The 15522-nt window shown below is 50.9% G+C and overlaps 1 long non-coding RNA gene across 1 annotated transcript in view; it reads right to left on the bottom strand.

The window, feature by feature from the left end:
* LOC117096239 overlaps nt 1–2182 on the bottom strand; it is a 68239-nt gene extending 66057 nt beyond the window's left edge. Inside the window, exons 1-2 of the long non-coding RNA XR_004442415.1 lie at nt 2017–2182; nt 239–323 (exon numbers count right to left, since the gene is read on the bottom strand). This is a non-coding gene — a long non-coding RNA (uncharacterized LOC117096239). The remainder of the gene's footprint in view (nt 1–238; nt 324–2016) is intronic.
* Between the last annotated feature and the right edge of the window lie 13340 nt (nt 2183–15522).

The following is a 15522-nucleotide window of genomic DNA, read 5'->3' as shown; positions in this document are numbered from 1 at the left end:
AAGACTGGGGCAGAAAGAGAGGATCGTTGTCCCCAGAGTATACATCTGAGTCTTGCCAATTTCCCTCCCTCCCTCCCCCAGGGTCATCAGACCCCTCCTCCCAACAAGGATCCCAGGAGTCCACCTAGGTTGGGCTGAGGGAGGGTTTCTGACCCAGCTCCCACCCTCCCCAGTACCAGTACCTATCCCAACCTCAATGGGTGGAGCTCACAGCCAGGACTTCAGTGTTCCCACTTACCAAGCCAGAAAGCAACAGAGTCTGTCGGCGGGAGCTCCCATCCCCACACTGTGGCTAGAGACTTCTACAACGTCCTTGGGCACACCTGAAATTATAGAAGCCACATGTCAAGTGCACAACAGCAACATATGGTTAGTGGTTATTGTACCAGACGGCTTAGCTCTTGCACTCCGAACATCGTGGCCCCAGGATTTCTGTTAGAAACCCTTCCACTCAAGTCTCAAGCCTTAGAGATCATGGAACCCAAGCTCCTCACTGCAGGGACAGGCCCAGGGTCATACAGCCAAGGCCAGAACCCCAGGCTCCTGTGGGTGGGGGTAACAGACACAGTGTCCCCTGGGGCCCAGGAGTTCAGGCCACCTCTGCCTTTTCTCATTTCTTTCTTCCATTCTTCCTCCCCTGCATCAGGAAGCCCATGAGAAGTCAGGTTATAACTTCCTCACACCTGGGCTTTCACCTCCATGGTTATATTTCTAAACCCACAGTACTGGGCAGGGCAGGGAAGTAGGTGGCAGGTTTTGGTTTGGGGGGATTGTGTTTGTTTGTTTGAGAGGGGTCTCCTCGCTGTCACCCAGCCTGGAGTGCAGTAGTGCAATCGAATGCACCACTGGAGTGCAGTCGAGGATCACTGCCGCCTCGACTTTCTGGGCTCAAGCCCCATCTTCCCACCTTGGCCTCCCATGTCCAGCTAATTTGTTTTCTTTAGAGATGAGGTTACTTACTACATTGCCCAGGGTGGTCTTGAACCCCTGACCTCTAGTGATCCTCCCATCTTGGCCTCACAAAGTGCTGAGGTTATGGGTATAAGCCACCACGTCCAGGCTGTTTCCCCTTTCTGAAAGCTGTCCATGGTGACACCGACGCTTGGGTGAAGTGACCTGCACAAGCACACACAGTGAGGTGTCTGAAAGCTGTCCATGGTGACACCGACGCCTGGAGGAAGTGACCTGCACAAGCACACGCAGTGAGGTGGAAGCACTGCCATGACCAGCCCAGGGATGCTCTCTCCAGCTCAGGGCCGGGTCCCACTGCCCTGGCACCTCCTGGAAGGACCTGGGTCTGGGCCCCCATGCTGCCAGCTCTGACATAGAAGGTGGTCAGTGGATCAGGCCCAGCCTATAGCTGCTCCAGGTATGGGAAGGATCAGGCCCAGCCCACAGCCAATCAGGGTCAGGCGGGGAAGGGCTCAATGTGGAGTTACTCTCAGTACAGCCACTGAGAGCCACGGCTCTGGCCCCTCCACTGCCACTCTTCTGCTCCAGGGACAGCTGTGCCAGCCAAGTGCCACCTCAGGAGTGGGTCAGCATCGTTGTCCCCTCTGCCCTCTAAGGGCCTGGGAGATCCTGAGGGGAAAAAAACCAAGGCCCTTTGACAAGTAACTCTGACCAAAAGCAAAAAAATGGCCAGGCACGGTGGTTCACACCTGTAATCCTAGCACTTTGGGAGGCTGAGGCGAGCAGACTCTTGAGGCCAGGAGTTCAAGACCAGCCTGAACAATATAGTGAAACCTTGCCTCTAGTAAAAATACAAAAATTAGCCAGGCATGGTGGTGAGTGCCTGTAATCCCAGCTACTCAGGAGGCTGAGGCAGGAGAATTGTTTAGACCCGGAAGGGAGAGGTTGCAGTGAGCCGAGATGGCACCACTGCAGTCCAACCTGGGCAACAGAGCAAGACTCCAAAAAAAAAAAAAACCAAACAAACAAAAAAACAAATGGAAAAAGCAAGGCCTAGGCTCCACATATTCCCTCCCCTCACCATCCTCCATGGATTCTGCTCACCCTCATGGTGTGTAGGGCTTGGAGACACAGGTGACAAGGGCACGGTGATGGCCAGCCGACCACCTGGTACGAATCGCAACGGTTGGACCGATGCGGTGGCTCCGCCTGTGATCCCAGAGCTTTGGGAGGCCGAGGCGGGAGGATCACTTGAGCCCAGGATGTGGAAGCTGAGTGAGCCGAGATGACGTCACTGCACTCCAGCCTGGGTGACATAGAGAGGAGACTCCTTTCAAAAAAAGAAAAAAGGAAAGAAAGAGAAAGTGAGGGACAGAGAGAAGGAAGGAAAAGAAAGAAAGAAAGAAAAGACAAGAAAAAAGAGAAAAAAGAAAGGCAAGAGAAAGGAAACGCAGGGACTGATGGAGGAGCGGTGTGAGTAGGGCTGGGGCCCCGACTGACTGATCGGCTGACAGGATGACCGGCTGCACTGGGGTTGCTGAGGGGTGGCGGCGACAGCCGGCCTCTCAGCCTCGGTTTCAGCCTGCATCTGCCTCAATCCAACTCACCGCGTGGCCTCTTCCGCCACTAACCGGCGCCTGAACGAAAACGCAAGGAGCCTGACGGAAGAGGCTCCCTCAGAGAGTCGTCCGAGCCCGGCGCTGCTCCACGGCGCCACCTCGAGGATGCGCCTGGAAGGGAAGGGCTGGGAAGTGGGCGGGGTCGGGGGCGGGGCTACAGGTGGAGCGGCGGCGGGAGCTCCCTCATCCTCTTTCCCGCGACGCAGCTCCTCTTCCAAGCCTCCTTGGCTCGCCTCTGGAGCCTCTTCCTCCTCCCGCTTCCGAGTGGGCGGTTCCCCGCTGGAGCCTGAGTCGCACTGCAGACCTATCCTGCGGCCTGATGGGGTGAAAAAAACTCCCAGTTTCCCATTAGGACCCCCTGGCAGCCTGGGAATCCCGACGGTTCCAGGGGCCCGCTAGGGCAAGTGACGGCCGAACCTTTGGGCGCCAGGCTGGCAGCAGACGTGATAGAGGTGAAAACCCCACCACCCTCTTAATCCCCAGAAATGCTAGAGGATTCAGGGGGGCCTGAGCGAGCAGCTGAGGGTAAGAGCCGGTATTTGCATTATTGGTTACTAGGCCCAGAAATAGCCCTCAACCCCATTTCCTCCCTCCCCCGCATCCCGCTGCTCTTAACACTTGCAAGCTCATCTGCCTGCCAGGTGGCCGGTCTGGAGCGTGGCGAGCACCTTCGAGCCCCATAGGTGGCAGCACAGGCCTGAGAAAGTCGTACCAGAATGGCGCCTCCCTTCCAAACTCAGAAAGGCCAGGAGAGACAGAGCCACTTAGGGGAGAAAACTAAGGTCCAGAGTGGCAGAAACATCCTCATATCCCGAAGGGTCTTAAACCCTAACTTCTTGCCCCAGGACAAGGAGACAAGGCAGAATAAAGAGAGGCTCACAGGGAGACGCCATAGCAAGTGACAGTTCGGAACTCAGGTGGACCACACCACGCTACTGTGGGCGTCTCCTCAATTCTCTGAGGCCATTTCCTGACCTGTAAAATTAGGGACAAGAAGGATACCTGCGTCACGGGATGTTTTGAGATTAACTGAGATGCTGCATGCAAATCACCACAGGGCATGTGGTAAGTACTGTAATATATGTAAATCAATGTTCCACTGTTTTTGTTTGTTTGTTTTCAAGACAGGGTCTCAGTCTGTCACCCAGGCTGGAGTACAGTGGTATGATCATAGCTTACTGCAGCCTTGAACTCCTGGGCACAAGTGATTCTCCCACCTCAGCCTCCTGAGTAGCTGGGACTATAGGCATCGCTATCGAGCCTAGCTAATTGATCTTTTTTTATGTTTTGCAGAGATGGCGTCTTTCTACATTGCCCAGGCTGGTCTGGAACTCCTGACCTCAGGCAGTCCTCCTGCCTCGGCCTGCCAAAGTGCTAGGATTACAGGAGTGAGCCACCATGCCCAGCTGAGTGTGATGTCTTTTTTACTGTGTCAACTTGGCTGGACTGAAGGCCCCAATTATTCTAGCACTAAACCAGATGTTTTGGTGAAGTTATTTTGTAGATGCAAATAAAGTCCATTATCAGTTGACTTTACATAAAGGGAGGATATCCTAGATAATTTAGGTGGGCTTGATAGACTCAGTTGAAAGGCCTTAAAATCAGACGAGGTTTTCCTGAAGAAGAAATTCTGCCTGTGGATAGCGGCTTCAGCCCGTGACAAGAGTTCCAGCCTGCACTTACTGCACTTACCTTGCCAACCCCACAGTCACGCAAATCACCTTGCAACAGATCTCTTAATCTGTATCCCCTTAATGGTACAGTTTCTCTGATTGAACCCTGACTAATACATTAAGGAAGCAGTGTGGCCGGACGCAGGGGCTCACACCTGTAAATGCAGCACTTTGGGAAGCCGAGGCAGGCGGATCACTTGAGGTCAGGAGTTTTGAGACCAGCCTGGCCAATGTGGTGAAACTGTCTCTACTAAAAATACAGGTGGTACGCACCTGTAATCGCAGCTACTCGGGAGGCTGAGGCACAAGAATCGCTTGAACCTGGGAGGCGGAGGTCGCAGTGAGCCGAGATTGCACCACTGCACTCCAGCCCAGACAACAGAGCGAGACTCTATCTCAAAAAAAAAAAAAAAGGAGTGTGTGTGTGTGCACACGTGTGCATGTTCGTGTGCATGTGTGTGTGTTGGGGGTCACAGGGCCTAATCTTCATGTTTATTCACTTCTTTTTTTTTTTTTTTTTTCTGAGATAGTCTCACACTGTTGCCCAGGGTGAATTGCAGTGACACCATCTTGGCACATGCAGCCTCGACCTCCCAGCCTCAAGCAATCTTCCCATCTCAACCTCCCGAGTAGCTGTAACTACAAGGCCTGGCTAATTTTTGTATTTTTTATGGAGATGGGGTTTTGCCATGTTACCCAGGCTAGTTTCGAACTCCTGAACTCAAGCAATCCACCTGCCTCGGCCTCCGAAAGTGCTGGGATTACAGGTGTAAGTCACCGCGCCCAGCCTATTCACTCCTTTTTAAGCTCCAGATAGTTTGTGACTTTTGAGGTCCAGTACTTGGAGGCACTAGCAAAACCATGGTTATTTATTGGTAGGGCTGGGCTATGAGGTAGCTAGGGGCAGAGGGCGCCTTCCACCAGTCCTGCCCCCTGAGGCCTCAGCTTCATGGATGTGCCTGCTCATTCCCCTCTTCTCCCTGCCTCGGTGTAGGCCTGGAAAAGAGCTACAAAGCATGCTGTCCCTGGGAACCAGCTGGTGAGGAGGAGGCTTCTCCCCCAGCAACCATCTGTCCCACATGTCCCTGTACCCCACCTCTCCCACCTCTACCCCACAGGCTCATGTGTCATGCACAAACACCGCTTGCCCGCCTGCCCTAATTTTTTTTTTTTTTTAAGCCAGAGTCTCATTCTGTCGCCCAGGCTGGAGTGCAGTGGCGCGATTTCGGCTCACTGCAACCTCCGCCTCCTGGGTTCACGCCATTCTCCTGCCTCACCCTCCCAAGTAGCTTGGACTACAGGCACTCGCCACCATGCCCGGCCAATTTTTTGTATTTTTAGTAGAGTTGGGGTTTCACCATGTTAACCAGGATGGTCTCGATCTCCTGACCTCGTGATCTGCCCGCCTCGGCCTTCCAAAGTGCTGGGATTACAGGTGTGAGCCACCGCGCCTGGCCGGGCAGAACTTTAAAGGCAGGTGGAGAGCACCTGTAATAGAGAGAAAGTGGCTCTCATGATGAAGCTCTGCTGAGCTGAGAGATCTCATCACTTCCTAAACCCTTGGTTTGCTCCTCTGCACACTTGATGGTGATGAGCAACAAGGAGTTGGCCAACTTGAAAGCACCTGGGACTTTACGGGCTCTTGAATTATCTTCCTTTCACCAGGAAACTGGGGAGGCTGGAGAAACATCACATGGTGGGAAGAGAGTAGGCTCCTGAGTCAGCAAGCCTGAGTTTGAGGCCTGGTGCCCCCACTTGCAAGCTATGGGACCTTCGGGAAGTTCTGGAACCTACCAGAGCCTGATTTCCTCATCTGTGAGATGGGCCATGGCTCACACCTGTAATCCCAGCACTTTGGGAGGCAGAGGCTGGTGGATCACCTGCGATTGGGAGTTCGAGACCAGCCTGACCAACATGAAGAAACCTTGTCTCTACTAAAAATACAAAATTAGCTGGGCATGGTGGCGCACGCCTGTAATACCAGCTACTCGGGAGGCTGAGGCAGGAGAATCACTTGAACTCAGGAGGCAGAGGTTGCAGTGAGCCGAGATTGCACCACTGCACTCCAGCCTGGGCAACAAGAGTGAAACTCCATCAAAAAAAAAAAAAAAAAGATGGGCCAGTGGGTGCAGAGCCCCCTCACAGACCTCCTGTGGGGACAGTAACACAGCTGGCACACAATGCTCTCTCCACCTTTCTTAGGGGGCTGGTAAAAGTGAAAGCCCCCATGTTAACATAAGAGTGTCATTACTACTGCTGAAAAGACACAACCCCCAATCCCTCTAAAAAAAATCCCAGCTGGGCGCGGTGGCTCACACCTGTAATCCCAGCACTTTGGGAGGCAGAAGCAGGCAGATCACGAGGTCAGGAGATTGAGACCATCCTGGCTAATGCAGTGAAACCCCATCTCTACTAAAAATACAAAAAATTAGCTGGGTGTGGTGGCGGGCGCCTGTAGTCCCAGCTACTTGGGAAGCTGAGGCAGGAGAATGGTGTGAACCCGGGAGGCGGAGCTTGCAATGAGCCTAGATTGTGCCACTGCACTCCATCCTGGGTGACAGAGCAAGACTCCGTCTCAAAAAAAAAAAAAAAAAAAAAAAAAATTCCAAAAACCTGCTTCTCCCAAGGTGCAACGTTGAAAAAGGCACTCTTTTTTTTTTTCAGGCTGGAGTGCAGTGGCACAATCTCGGCTCATTGCAAGCTCCACTTCCCAGTTCACAGCACTCTCCTGCCTCAGCCTTCCTAGCAGCTGGGACTACAGGCGCAAGTTGTGGCGCCCGGCTAACTTTTTTGTATTTTTGGTAGAGACGGGGTTCACTGTGTTAGCCAAGATGGTCTTGATCTCCTGACCTCATGATCCGCCCGCCTTGGCTTCCCAAAGTGCTGGGATTACAGGCGTGAGCCACCATGCCCGGCGAAAGGCACCCCTTTTTAAGACCACCCCTGAGAGTGTGTGCCTCCTTAAATGTTCCCTAGACTTGGCATCGTGGCTCATGCCTGTAATCCTAGCATTTTGGGAGGCCTAGGTGGGAGGATTGCTTGAACCCAGGAGTTTGAGACAGCCTGGGCAACATAGCAAGACCCCACCTCTACAGAAATCAGCTGGTTGTGGTGGTGTGCACTTGTAGTCCTAGCCACTTGGGAGGCTGAGGTCAGAGGATCATTCCAGGCTGCAGTGAGTTATGATCTCACCACTGCATTCCAAACTGGGTAACAGAGTGAGACCCTGTCTCTTAAAAAAAAAATAAAATTTAAAAATGTAAAAAAATATGTTGTGGGCCAGGCTCGGTGGCTCACGCCTATAATCCCAGCACTTTGGGAAGCAGAGGTGGGCCAATCATCTGAGGTCAGGAGTTCAAGACCAGCCTGGCCAACATGGTGAAACCCTGTCTCTACTAAAAATACAAAAAAAGTTAGGCAGGCGTTGTGCCACTCGCCTGTAGTCCCAGTTACTCAGGAGTCTGAAGCAGGAGAATCGCTTGAACCCTGGAGGCGGAGGTTGCTGGGAGCCAAGATTGTGCCCCTGCACTCCAGCCTGGATGACAGAGTGAGACTCCGTCTCAAACAACAACAACAACAAATATATATATATATTTTGCGCCTTAGGCACCTCTCTTGCTAACCTTAGGCCCAGCCCTGCACCCCTGCCTCACCTGAAAGAAGAGCAGCATCCCTCCCCATGCCACGTTACTCACAACAGAAACCTGGGTAGCCTGAGTCCTTCCTTGCCTTCACCCCCAAACTCAGTCCTTCGGCAAATCCTGTCAACTCTACCTCTCAAATATGTATCCACCATGTCCCTCGATCTCACAACCACCACATAGGTACCCGCCACTCAAGCTCTCTCTGGAGCGAACTGCTCTCCCACCTGTCCCACACAACAGCCAGGTGAGATTTTTTAATTTTTTTGAGATGGAATCTCACTTTGTCGCCCAGACTAGAGCGCAGTGGCGTGCACTGGAGTGCAAAGGGAGCATGGAAAGTATCAGGTGTGGAAAGGAGGCTGGCGGCCAGCAGAAAGCAGGCTGGAGAGGAATTTGAGATGAAGGTGACATGGGCAGGGCAGCAGGGACCTTGGAGGCCTCCATCTTCCGAGCACTGGGAAGCCCTGTGGACATGTTTTGAGCTGTGGGAGAAACAATCCTGTTTGCATTAAAAAAAATCTCAGGCAGGCGCGGTGCCTCATGCCTGTAATCCTAGCACTTTGGGAGCCTGAGGTGGGTGGATCACCCGAGGTCAGTTCAAGACCAGCCTGGCCAACATACTGAAACCCCATCTCTACAAAAATACAAAAATTAGGCCAGGCATGGCGGCTAACACCTGTAATCCCAGCACTTTGGAAGGCCAAGGCGGGCGGATTGCAAGGTCAGGAGATTGAGACCACAGTGAAACCCCATCTCTACTAAAAATACAAAAAATTAGCCGGGCGCGGTGGCGGGTGCCTGTAGTCCCAGCTACTCGGGAGGCTGAGGCAGGAGAATGGCGTGAACCTGGGAGGCGGAGCTTGCAGTGAGCCAAGTTTGCGCCACTGCACCCCAGTCTGGGTGACCGAGTGAGACTCCATCTCAAAAAAAAAAATTAGCTGGGTGTAGTGGTGAGCGCCTGTAGTCTCAGCTACCTGGGAGGCTGAGGCAGGAGAATTGCTGGAACCTGGGAGGCGGAGGCTGCAGTGAGCCAAGATTGCGCCACTGCGCTCCAGCCTGGGCGACGGAGAGAGACTGCGTCAAAAAAACAAAACAAAACCAAAAAAAACACATGTCCCTCAAGTGCCCTCCCTTTTGAGCACTGTGCCCAGTCCATACCACTGTGTGCATTTGGGTGACTGTGGAATCACCCTCACCCCACCACAGACACATGACCCTGAGCACCATGAGGACAGGGATCTGGGCTGTTTTACTCGCTGTGGTATCCCCAGGAGCCATACACAGGAGGAGCTGAATCAAAGCTTGTTGGATGAGCCATAGCTGAGGGAAGGTTATGGACAGGGGGCCACATGCTCTGGTTTGCTTGGGAAGGCCATGCTCACTTGTCTTTCCCACACAATAATAATGGTGCCCTGTTCACTCTCAAATGTCCCAATTTGATGACGTATGATCAACGTAGTTATTGGAAAGGAGAAGGGGTTCACCCCGAGCCTCTGCTCTGTCCCAGCCCCACACTGGTTTCCCACTTGCCCCCAACAAGCGCAAAGTTCAAAGCTTTTTCTTCTAACTCCTGAGATTTTGTTGTTGTTGTTAATATTTCCCTGCATTGCCCTCAATCTCCAGAAAAACATAAAAATTCTGTCTGCCCATTTCACTGCAGAAGTGACCTTCTGGAGGGTTACCATGGTGATCAAATGATGTCACTGTCTTGGAAACAGTTGCCTAGGAGACGTATGATGTCACTTCCAGGAGATGATTTCCATGGTAACCATCTCGGTGGAATTGGGGGGTGGCCAGGAAATGGGGGCTGTGGGCGGATACAGAAGGGACACATATGAAGAGGGGAAGAAAAGGGGGAGGGGGAGGAATGCAGGAAAAAAACAGGAAGAGGAAGGGGACCATCCCAGAGCAGTTGAAAATAATATACAGAATCTCAGAAATGGAAAGGTCCCCAGACTATCCCAGAGCAGTTGAAAATAATATACAGAATCTCAGAAATGGAAAGGTCCCCAGAGACCACTAAATGCAGCAACCTCATTTTTACAGAGGCTGCTGAGAGGCCAGGACTTGCTCAAGGTCTCACCACCAGTTGACAGGTAACGTTAGAGCCAAGCCCAAGGCTGTGTGACTCTCAGGTTTGGGTGGGAGAATAAAAGATTCCTTTCAGCCATTTCTTTTTGTTTTGTTTTGTTTTTTTCCTCAGACAGAGTCTTGCTCTGTCGCCCAGGCTAGAGTGGTGCAATCTGGGCTCACTGTAACCTCCACCTCCCGGGTTCAAGCAATTCTCCTGCCTCAGCCTCTGGAATAGCTGGGATTACAGGTGTGCACCACCACACCTGGCTAATTTTTGTATTTTTAGTAGAGATGGTGTTTTATCATGTTGGCCAGACTGGTCTTGAACTCCTGACCTCGTGATCCGCCCACCTCGGCCTCCCAAAGTGCTGGGATTACAGGCATGAGCCACCACACTCAGCCTCAGTCATTTCTTTTTAAAAATTCTGGCCTCTAATCAATGAGTTATTCATGAATTCATTACTGTGAGTTTGTGTGCTAGGCCTGGAGAGGAACGTGAGTGACATTTTCACAGTTACTTTATATCTTTTTAATGTATCGTTCCCACTTTTTTTGTATCTCCCCACTCTAACACTAGAGTTAGTCCCCTGAAGACAAGGTCCATGTCTGTGTAATTCACTAAGGTCTCTCCAGCCACCTGCCCAGTGTCTACCCATAGTGGCAGCTCTTCAATGTGTTTGTTGAATGAATGAAGACAGATAAATGCCATTGTGTGGTACAGACCCACAGTACTGGATCCCAAAGAAGGGACTGCAGTAGCTGACAGGGAGGAGGTAAGATTTCATAAATAGAATTAGAATAGGGCAAGAGAAGAAAGCCAGATGGGAGAGTAACGGCCTGAGCAAAAGTAAGAGCAGGCTGAACAAACTGGGTACAGCTGGAGAGATTCCAATTGGTGCTTTGATCCACCTCTTGAGTTACACTGTAACTGCAGTACCTCACTTTTTTTTTTTTTTTTTTTTTTTGAGATGGAGTCTCGCTCTGTCGCCCAGGCTGGAGTGCAGTGGCCGGATCTCAGCTCACTGCAAGCTCCGCCTCCCGGATTTACGCCATTCTCCTGCCTCAGCCTCCCGAGTAGCTGGGGCTACAGGTGCCCGCCATCTCGCCTGGCTAGTTTTTTGTATTTTTTAGTACGGGGGTTTCACCATATTAGCCAGGATGGTCTCGATCTCCTGACCTCGTGATCCGCCCGTCTCGGCCTCCCAAAGTGCTGGGATTACAGGCTTGAGCCACCGCGCCCGGCCAGTACCTCACTTTTTAAAGTGAAGGAGCTCCAAGGTTTAGGAGTAAGAAGCACATTAAGGTCCAGATTGCCTGGAGATGCGGGTGGGGCAGCAAAAAAAGACCAATCTGGCTTAAAGGGCAAATGTAAAGAAGATGATTGAACAAAGGCTGGCTGTCAAGGAAGAAAGAGGTCTTACCAAGGAAGACCTGGAGTGGCAGGCTTTCAGCCCCTGTCTGAAGACAACACGACATCATGAAAAGTATGTTGAAGCCCTTCACAAAGACATGCTCTGCCACTCCTCAGCTATGTGACCATAGAAAGTCACTTTTCCTCTCTGAGCTGCTAAAGTGGAGCTATGACCTAATTCACAAGATTATTAGGTTGAACTTTAAAATGTAGGCTGGGCATTGGCTGGGTGCGGTGGCTTATGCCTATAATCCCAGTACTTTGGGAGGCCGAGGCGGGCGGATCACCTGAGGTCAGGAGTTCGAGACCAGCCTGACCAACATGGAAAAACCCTGTCTCTACTAAAAATACAAAATTGGGGCCGGGCGCGGTGGCTCAGGCCTGTAATCCCAGCACTTTGGGAGGCCGAGACGGGCAGATCACGAGGTCAGGAGATCGAGACCATCCTGGCTAATATGGTGAAACCCTGTCTCTACTTAAAAATACAAAAAACTAGCCGGGCGACGAGGCGGGCGCCTGTAGTCCCAGCTACTCGGGAGGCTGAGGCAGGAGACTGGCGTAAACCTGGGAGGAGGAGCTTGCAGTGAGCTGAGATCCGGCCACTGCACTCCAGCCTGGGTGGCAGAGCAAGACTCCGTCTCAAAAAAAAAAAAAAAAAAAAAAAAAAAACAAAATTAGCTGGGCATGGTGGCACATACCTGTAATCCCAGCTATTCGGGAGGCTGAGGCAGGAGAATTGCTTGAACCCGGGAGGGGAGGTTGCAGTGAGCCAAGATCGTGCCTCTACACTCTAGCCTGGGCAACAGAGCGAGACTCTGTCTCCAAAAAAAAAAAAAAAGGCTGGGCACAGTGGCTTATGCCTGTAATCCCAACACTTTGGGAGGCTGAAGAAAGATGATCACTTGGGATGAGGAGTTCAAGACCAGACTTGCCAACATGGTGAAACCCTGTCTACTAAAAATACAAAAATTAGCCGGGTGTGGTGCCATGCACCTATAGTCCCAGCTACACAGGAGGCTGAGGCAGGAGAATCGCTTGAACCTGGGAGGTAGAGGTTGCAGTGAGCTGAGAGTGTGCCACTGCACTCTAGCCTGGGCGACAGAGTGAAACTCTGTCTCAAAAATAAAATAAAAATGTATATAAAACTTCACTTAGCAGGTTTTATAAAACTGACAAAACTGACTCGCCCACAAAAGACAGCAAATGTTATTTCCCCTCCCCTTCCTGGTACAGAATGGCATGGGAGTAGAACTTTGGGAAATGAACTTGACAATAGATTCCCTCGGGTTTGTTTGTTTGTTTGAGACAGGGTCTCCCTCTGTCACCCAGGCTGGAGTACAGTGGTGCAATTAGGGCTCACTGCAGCCTCAACCTCCCAGGACCAAGTGATCCTTCCACCTCAGCCTCCCAAATAGCTGAGACTACAGGCATGCAACAACACAGCCAGCTAAATTTTTGTAATTTTAGTAGAGATGGGGTTGTACTGTGCTGCCCATGCTGGCCTCCAACTCCTGGACTCAAGCAATGCTCCTCCCACCTCGGCCTCCAAAAGTGCTGGGATTACAAGTGAATCACCGTGCCAGGCCTGTTATAACGTTTCTAGGACTCCTTTTCTCTAGTTGGGGATCAAAATATCCATGGCGTAGTGGAAAGAACCTTAAAGTAAGACAGCCTATTTCAGTCTCAACCTTGCCTCTTACTAGCTATGTACCTTATATCACCTAATACCTGATTTCCTCGTCTGTTAACAATAATAACATTCCTAACTTCCAAGGCTGCTGTAAAGATTCAGACCATGCACTTGAAGTGCCCAGAACGCAGTGTTTGTGATGGTAATTTTTATTAGCCAGTCTAATGACTGGGTTTTAAAATGAAAGATGACGTGTCACACCCAGCTCTGAATTATAGTGTTTGCGCTTGTCTGATAGTTACATCTCCTAAGATGAGGACCCTCTCAGTCTCCGCATGGCAGACAGACTATAAGGGTATATGGGAAGAAGGTATGGAGGGCCTGATGGCCCACGTATAGCCTATTTAATCTTACAGAATCAAGAGGAATCCTAGCTCCCTGATCCCGAAGGATTTAAGACAGCCAAGCATTTACCCAACAATAGCTTCATTATCAAGAATCCTACACCTTCCCCCAACTCAAAGAAATGGACTTTTGAGCAGGGTTTGAGTAGCTACTGGAAATCTGAAGCAATAGCAACAAGAATTTTTTTGGCGGGTGACAGAGTTTTTGCTCTTGTTGCCCAGGTTGGAGTGCAATGGCGCAATCTCGGTTCACCACAACCTCCGCCTCCCGGGTTTAAGCGATTCTCCTGCCTCAGCCTCCTGAGTAGCTGGGATTACAGGCATGCACCTGCACGCCTGGCTAATTTTGCATTTTTAGTAGAGACGGGGTTTCTCCATGTTGGTCAGGCTGGTCTTGAACTTCCCATCCTCAGGTGATCCGCCCACCTCGGCCTCCCAAACTGCTAGGATTACAGGCGTGAGCCACCGCGCCCGGCCAGCAACAATAAATTTAAACATCCCTTTTCAAGTATAATTTCTTCCATTCTAAGTGAAAACATTAAAAACACTGAAAGTTGGCCGGGCGCGGTGGCTCAAGCCTGTAATCCCAGCACTTTGGGAGGCCGAGACGGGCGGATCACGAGGTCAGGAGATCGAGACCATCCTGGCTAATACGCTGAAACCCCATCTCTACTAAAAATACAAAAAAACTAGCCGGGCGAGGTGGCTGGCGCCTGTAGTCCCAGCTACTCGGGAGGCTGAGGCAGGAGAATGGTGTAAACCCAGGAGGCAGAGCTTGCAGTGAGCTGAGATCTGGCCACTGCACTCCAGTCCGGGCGACAGAGCGAGACTCCGTCTCAAAAAAAAAAAAAAAAAAAAAAAAACACTGAACGTGTCCTCAGAGCGGGATGTGTCGTATTCATTTTCTTTCTAGTCTCAACCCAAAGAGCATGGCAGTTAAGAGAACCAGGGAGGATCTGAATGCTACTCCAGATGCACCAATTTTGCCATGACCTAGAAAGCTATTTCTCTGGACTTTAGTTTCTCGTGCTGTAACATTGCGAACACCCCTTCTTAACTATTTGAGAAAGTTATCTTGACAAGTTTTAAAACGTTTTAAGTAGAATTGGGAAAAAAAAAAAAAAAAAAACCCTTGCAGCAGTAAAGACTTCCAGGCTTATGCCACATGTAATTTATAGCTCCTTCTTAGGTCCTCTCAAAGAACCTCATTTATTATTTATGTAGCTAACATCCTTTTTTTTTTTTTTTGAACCGAGTCTCATTCTGTTGCCCAGGCTGGAGTGCAGTGGCACAATCTCGGCTCCCTGCAACCTCCGCCTCCTGGGTTCAAGTCATTCTCCTGCCTCAGCCTCTCGTAGCTGGAATTACAGGTGCCAGCCACCACGCCCAGCTAATTTTTGTATTTTTAGTAGAGACGGGGTTTCACCATGTTGGTCAGACTGGTCTCGAACTCCTAATCTCAAGTGATCCACCCACCTCAGCCTCCCAAAGTACTGGGATTACAGGCATAAGCCACTGCACCCGGCCTACGTGGCCAATATTAATCACGCATGTCCATACTTCCCCATACCTCATTCCCAAATAAGATGCCTTACACACCAAGAACTTAAGAGTTAAATTTAAACATATAACCCAAATCCTACACTTAAAAAACGAGGGAGCTGAACCTCAAAGGTGGCATGACTTGCCAAGGTTCCCCAGGCCCCCCAGAGGGCCGTTAAAAATCTGAATAAATCTTGGGTGGAAGCTGTCCTCTGCAGCTTACCAGCTGTATAAATTCTAGAGATCCACCACCTTTACACTTTAGCTTCCTCATCTGTGAAGTGGGACGAAACCTTTCAGAAGACAGCTGTGAAATGTAAATGTCAATGCTTTAGCAACTGCAAAGGAAACATTTTCCTGGCTAACATGGTGAAACCGTCTCTACTAAAAAAAATACAAAAAACTAGCCGGGCGAGGTGGTGGCGCCTGTAGTCCCAGCTACTCGGGAGGCTGAGGCAGGAGAATGGCGTGAACCCGGGAGGCGGAGCTTGCAGTGAGCTGAGATCTGGCCACTGCACTCCAGCCTGGGTGACACAGCGAGACTCCGTCTCAAAAAAAAAAAAAAAAAAAAGTAAAAGTGACTGGACATGATGGCTCATGCCTGTAATCCCAGC

The sequence above is a fragment of the Trachypithecus francoisi genome, unplaced genomic scaffold, assembly GCF_009764315.1.
Source record: "Trachypithecus francoisi isolate TF-2019V2 unplaced genomic scaffold, Tfra_2.0 Lachesis_group14, whole genome shotgun sequence".
In the NCBI taxonomy this organism is placed as follows: Eukaryota; Metazoa; Chordata; class Mammalia; order Primates; family Cercopithecidae; genus Trachypithecus; species Trachypithecus francoisi.
Note: the sequence above shows the minus strand (reverse complement) of the source record. Positions and strands in the feature narration are given on the sequence as shown.